Genomic DNA, 6,799 nt, shown 5'->3' on the forward strand with positions numbered 1-6,799 from the left:
GGTCTGCAAATGAGAAATGTCGGATACCCTGTCAGACATCATTACTGGTTTTTCTTAACGGTTATTTCCTGTGTTAGAAGAAAAATCTTATCAATCAATCAGCAGACATTTATAAGTGCATACTGCGTGCTCGACACCATGCCAAGCTCTGGAAATATCCTTGCTACTTATACTAGATATCATTTAGAGAGCACTTCAAGCTTTGCAAAGTACATACATATCTCTTTCGATCCTCACACCAACCCTGGGAGGTAGGCACTATGATTATTATCTCCATTTTACAGATGAGGAAACTGAGGTTTGGAATGGTCAAGTGGTGAGCTTAGGGCCCCATAGTTGATAATTGTCTGAGGAAAGATTCAAATTCAGTTCTGCTTAACTCCAGGTCCTGCACTCTAACCACTGTGCTATTTAAAGAAAGGTGAAAATGGTCCCTGCTCTTGAGGGGCTCACTCTCTAGTGGGAGATAAAACATGTATAAATAGTTCCATACAAGATATATACAGAGTTGCACTGTAAGAAACGATGAGCAGGTTCATTAAAAAACAAAAACAAAAACAATAGCTTGGGGAGAACTATCTGAGATAACGAGGAATAAAATGAGTAGAACCAAGAAAACGTTATATACAGCCATAGATTTAATATTTGAAAAATAACTCATGAATGTTCACCTCCAGAGAATGATCTGAGAAGTGGAAACATGAGATATAATCTATATATCTTGCCAGATGATGCCTTCTATGGGGAGGGAGGGCCTAGATAAAAATAAATAAAGGTAAAAAAAACCAAGGGATACATAAACAAAAAATCAGAAGGAATACATCCAGCAACCGTGGGGACCTAGAAAAGCCTTCAAAGGCTGGGAAAGAATGGCAGAAACCAATGAAGACTTCTGTGAGCCTCAGAGATGCTACAGAAGATGCTCAGGAATGGGTTATGTTGGAATATGACCATGGTACCAACCCAAGAGGTCTCAATAATACTTTATAAGGAAGAACTCAATGGTCATTTAGTTCACCTTTGACTGGAAGCAAGAACCCTCCTCCCCACAGTCTCCAGTGAGTGGCCATACTATTTTTGCTTGTGATCTGGAGCAGCCCATTTTCTTTTGAAAAAATCAGACTTGGGGGATAGTTTTCATGTGAAGAATTAAAAACGACATCCCAATAACTTGCTCATGTTAGTCTCAGTTTAGCCCACTGAAGTCCCATCTACTGGCCAGTCCTCAAAATATTTGAAGACTTCCACAATATTCTATTCTCCTATATTTTTCCTTCCCTAAAGCAAGAGTTCTTTGTCTGGAACCTCTGAACTCATTACAAAATATTTGAATAACCATCATTATACTTGACTTCTTTTGTGATTCTGCCTATTTTATTTTATTCATTTAAAAATATGATTCTCTTTTTAAAAAATAATATGAAGCATCTACCTAAAACCATCATCAGGTATTATCTATGATCGGGAGAAAATAGAGGCCTTCCCAATAACATCAGGAAAGAAACAAGGATACCCATTATCACTAATATTATTTAACAGAATATTAGAAATGTTAGCAATATTATTATCACTAATATTATTTAACAGAATATTAGAAATGTTAGCAATATTATTATCACTAATATTATTTAACAGAATATTAGAAATGTTAGCAATAGCAATAAGAGAAGAAAAAATAGAAGGAATCAGAATGGTCAAAGAAGTAATAAAACTACCTCTGCTTGTTGATGACAAGATGACATGTGTAGAAAGTCACAGAGAACCAGCTAAAAAGTTAGTTGAAACAATATGTAATTTTAGCAAAGTAGCAGGTGATAAAATAAATCCACATAAATCATTAGCATTTTTATATATTACTGACAAAGTCCTACAATAAGAGATAGGAAGAGATACTCCATTTAAACAGAATCAAATACTTGGAAGTATATCTGGTAAAACAAATCTAGGAACTATATGAACATAATAAAACACTTTTACACAAATAAAGTCAGATCTAAATAAATTGAGCAATATTAATTGTTCATGGATGGACAGAGCCAATATAATTAAAATGAGAATCCTACCTAAATTAATCTACTTATTCAATGCCACCCTAATTAAATCACCAAGAAGGTATTTTATTCAGTTAGAAAAAAATAACAAAATCATTTGGAAGAAAAAAATAACAAAATCATTTGGAAGAATAAAAGATCAAGAATATAAAAGGAATTAAAGGGAAAAAAGTGTCGAGGAAGAAGGTCTAAGCAGTACCAGATTTTAAATTGTATTATAAAGCAGTAATTATCAAAACAACCTAGTACAGGTTAAGAAAGAGTGGAACAGGACAGACCTAAAACAATCAGCAGTTCAAGATTATAATCATCTGGTAATTTATAAAACCATAGATCTAGGATTTTGGGAAAAATTACTTGGATAACTAGAAACTAGTTTGTCAGGAATTAGGTATGAACCATTATTTTACAGAATTCACTAAGATAAGATAAAAATGTATACATGATGTATACATAAAAGGTGATACCATAAATAATTAGAAGAACAGGGGATATATTATGCCAGATTTATGGATAGATGAGTCAACAAGAGATAGCGAACATTGTGACTGTAAAACGAATAATTTGAATACATCAAATTGAAAAGATTTTGTACAACTAAATGCTGCCAAGATTAGAAGAAAAACCAGAAAACTCTGGGAAAATTTTATAGATAATTCCTCAGATAAGGGTTTCATATCTAAACTATATAGTGAACTTTGGCAAATATATAAGAACAAGAACCATTTCCCCCAGTTGATAATGGACAAAAGATATGAACAGACAGATTTCAGATGAAATCAAAGCTATATATAAGCATATGAAAAATGCTCCAAATCACCATTGATTAGAGAAATTCAAATGAAAACAGCTCTGAAATATCACCTCTCACCCACCAGACTGGCTGAAATGACAAAAGGGCAATAATAAATGCTGGAGGGAATGTGGAAAAACGGGGACCCTAATGCACTGTGGGTGGAGCTGTGAACTGATCCAACCATTTTGGAGAGCAATTTGGAATTATGTTCAGTGTTATAAAACTGTGTGTACCCTCAGGCCCAGAGATACCATTGCTGGATCTGTTTCTGATTGTGTAAAAAAGTTTTTTAGTAGTTTGATGGGTATGGCACCAAATAAGTAAATTAGTTTGGGTAGGATGGTCATTTTTATTTTGTTAGCTCGTCCTACCCATGAGCAGTTAGTGTTTTTCCAATTATTTAGATCTAGGCTGGATCTGTTTCTGATTCTGTAAAAAAAGTTTTTGGAAGTTCAATGGGTATGGCATTAAATAAATAGATAAGTTTGGGTAGGATGGTCATTTTTATTATGTTAGCTCATCCTACCCATGAGCAGTTAATGTTTTTCCAATTATTTAGACCTAGGCTGGATCTGTTCCTGAAGGAGATTAGGGAAAGAGGAAAAGAATCCATAAGCCTCAAAATATTCATGACAGCTCTCTTTGTGGTGGCAAAGAACTGGAAACTGAGGAGGTGCCCATCAATTAGGGAATGACTAAACAGACGACTGTGATGGAATACTATCATGCTATGAGAAATGAGGAACAAACTGAATAAAAAAAAACCTGTAAAGAACTACACGAGAGAACAAACAGTGAAATGAGTAGAAGCAGGAAAACATTACACACAGTCACAGAACTATTATGGGAAGAATAAACTTGAGTGTGTTACCTCCTGAAAGTGAACAGAAAGATGCAACATGAAAGACAATTTATATGAACATGACAATGTCCTATGCGATGTGGGGAAGGGGGGGAGGAGCCGAGCCACCACTGGATGGCATTTATTATGTAGATATGAAGAAAAGTAAGCAATGCATAGCAACAGTGTCCATCCGGTTAAAATGAACATTAAAAATGTATTGTTCCAAATGTATTATAACATTATTGTGTACAGGTATTGCTTTCCCATTGCCACTTTTCCCATTTTGGTTTCCATATATCATGGGTCAGCCTAAGAAATTAAATGGGAAGGGTCAACTAGGTGACTCAGTGGATTAAGAAGCAGGCCCAGATATGGGAGGTTCTGGGTTCAAATCTGACCTTTACATTTCTTAGCTGTGTGATCCTGGACAAGTCATTTTTCCCCCATTGTCTAGCCCTTACCACTATTCTGCCTTGGAACCCATACAAATTATTGATTCTAAGATAGACAGTAAGGGTTTAAAAAATTAATTAAATGGCAATTTTGAGGGAGTTTTATGAAAGGCATGTGAAGCTTATCAGATGACACAGAAACATTTAGAAACTCAGAAATGCTTAAAACATATTGTATATATAAAACATATATATGTAATATATGATATAGAGACATAAAACATATATGTATAAATAGAAATATATTGTATAATATCAACATACTTTTATCTTTTAATACCATAAATACACACAATTTCATTTTAAAAGTTAAAATAAGTAAAATTCCAAGTTTCTGAAAAGATGAAAACATTGACCTACATATAGCCTATGACCAAATACTTAACCCAAGTTTTACAATAAGATGCTCTTAACACCCCCTAAAAGAAAGAGAAAAAATTAGGTTTCTCTGGTCTGAAAGGAGGACCCCAAAGGCTTATGTGGATTGTTCCCACAGCCCCCGTGATGTGAAGGCACGCCTGGATTATTGTGCTATTCAGAATTCACATGTATATTACTCAGGACTCACAATAAGTTGAAAAAAATTAAAATACTTAATCTTTAAAGTGATGCTCTTTGTAAACTGTCAGCATGTCTATTTCTGAGGTTATTAGAGAGCCGAAAACGGCACTTAGACTTATGGAACAGGCTATATATAAAGAGATAAACTGAAAATGATGAGCATTGGAAAGGCACAGCTTTAAGAGGGAATTGGAGGTAGGAGAGGGGGCAGCTAGGTAGCTCAGTGGGTAGACAGCCAGGTTTGGAAATGGGAGGTTCTGGGTTCAAATTTGACTGTAGACACTTATAGCTGTGTCACCTTGGGTAAACCACTTAACTCCCATTGCCTAGTTTTACATTTGGAACCAATGCACAGTATTGATTCAAAGCAGAAAGTAAGGGGTTAAAACCAAAAGAGGGCATCAGGGAAGGCTTCTTGCTGAAGGGGCAATTTCCTGGGATTTGGGGGAATCCAGGGAAATCAGGAGGGAGAAATGAGGAGGGAGAAAGTTTCAGGTGTGGTAAAAATACCAGAATTGGGATCTAGCAGGTATCATTGGAACCAAGAGGATGTGATGGAGGTGGAAAAGGCTGGAAAGGTAGGAGGGGGCGGGAGTGCCAGCTGGAGCATTTTGTATAGAGAGTCACTAAAGTTTACTGACAAGGGGAGTGCCATGATCAGATCTGAGCTCTAGAAAATCATTTTAGTGACTTGGATCCTGAAAGGAGGAGAGATTGGAATGGGGAGAGCCCAGAGGCAGGCAGGGCTCCCCCTCTCGCCCCCCATCCCAACAGCTACTCCAGAAGACTAGCTATGGAGGGGGATGAGGGTCTGCAACAGGCTGGAGGCAATGCCAGAAGAGAGAAGGGGGAATATTGGAGAGAAATGTAGCATTTAGCAGGGCTTGGCCCCATCTTGGAGATGAGAGCTGAGAGGGAAGAGTCCAGGATGATGCTGAGGTTGTGAGTCAGAGACCAGAAGCATAGTGATGCTCTGCAGTAATAGGGAGGTTAGGGAAAGGCAAGAGTTTGGGGAGAAAGATCATGAGTCCAATTTTGGATTAACTTAATTAATTAATTATAATTTATTTTATTATTTATTATATATAATAATTATTAATTAAATTAATTACTATTAATGCATAGGTGATACAGAATCAGGCTAACAGGCCACAAGAACAATGTATATACTGACTGGATAGAGCATTGAGAAGGTCATGCAGCTCATGCTGTCAATGAGGGGGTGGGACTTGAGTTCAGCGCTCCAGCCACTATGCCAACCTGCCTGGCATCTACTAGGTGCTCCATAGAGATCCCATGAGCGGAAAAGAAGGAGAGGCAGAAACTGAATAGACTAAAAAGAGAAGGGGAGGTGATTGTAGATCTAGGGATGGACTGAGGCCCAAGAAGGTTAAAGAGCTGTCCAAGGTCCTCCAAGGTGTCTGTATTACTTCATAAACTCTTGTTGACTGATTAGGAAATCACTGTTGACGATTTAATTGACTTGAGGGGGGTAGAGGGTTGACTGCTTCCAGTGATTTATATCCCTCTTCCTTGAATCTTCAGGACACTCTGAAAGGACTTAGAATGAGGAGACTCGTACTTGCGTCTGTTCTCTGAGAGTCCTCAGTGATGGGGCTTGAACTCAAGGTTGGTTACCTGGTTACTCTATTTTAATTTTATTTAATTTTTCCATTTTAAAAAATTCTGAACGTAGCAGACACCCACTAAAAAGAACACTTTTACGGATGTTCATTTTTCAGATTAGAAAGAGGATTGTTCACCAAACTGCCAATTTCTATTATGGAGAGCCTCCTTTTAGGCGCCGTAAGTATATAATAAATTCATCGTGGAACTTTCAAAGCTGTCTTGCTTGTTACTTTATAAATGAATCATTTGGAGGCAGAGCCATAACTAGTGAAAATTGTGCCGGGGCAAATTCCGTGGGTAAGTAAGGAGGTCCTGGGATGCCGGTGGGAGTAGGGAAGGAAGGCAGAGGGAAATGGCAGCCCAGGAGCAGTCATGCCACAATGGGGTGACCCATCTTCCTGAAAGTGCTGATGCTCAACTCTGGAGGAGTTCAGGGAGGAGGCAGGCCTAAGAGATGGGGGCCATG

The 6,799-nt window shown here is 37.4% G+C and overlaps 1 long non-coding RNA gene across 1 annotated transcript; it reads left to right on the top strand.

Moving 5' to 3' along the window:
* The first annotated feature begins 6,244 nt into the window (after positions 1-6,244).
* On the top strand, positions 6,245-6,546 carry LOC103095790 (uncharacterized). Its single transcript, XR_461135.2, has 2 exons — positions 6,245-6,333; positions 6,447-6,546. It is a non-coding gene; the product is annotated as an uncharacterized LOC103095790 (long non-coding RNA).
* The last annotated feature ends 253 nt before the right edge of the window (positions 6,547-6,799 follow it).

The sequence above is a fragment of the Monodelphis domestica genome, chromosome 2 (assembly GCF_027887165.1).
Source record: "Monodelphis domestica isolate mMonDom1 chromosome 2, mMonDom1.pri, whole genome shotgun sequence".
Classification (NCBI taxonomy): Eukaryota; Metazoa; Chordata; class Mammalia; order Didelphimorphia; family Didelphidae; genus Monodelphis; species Monodelphis domestica.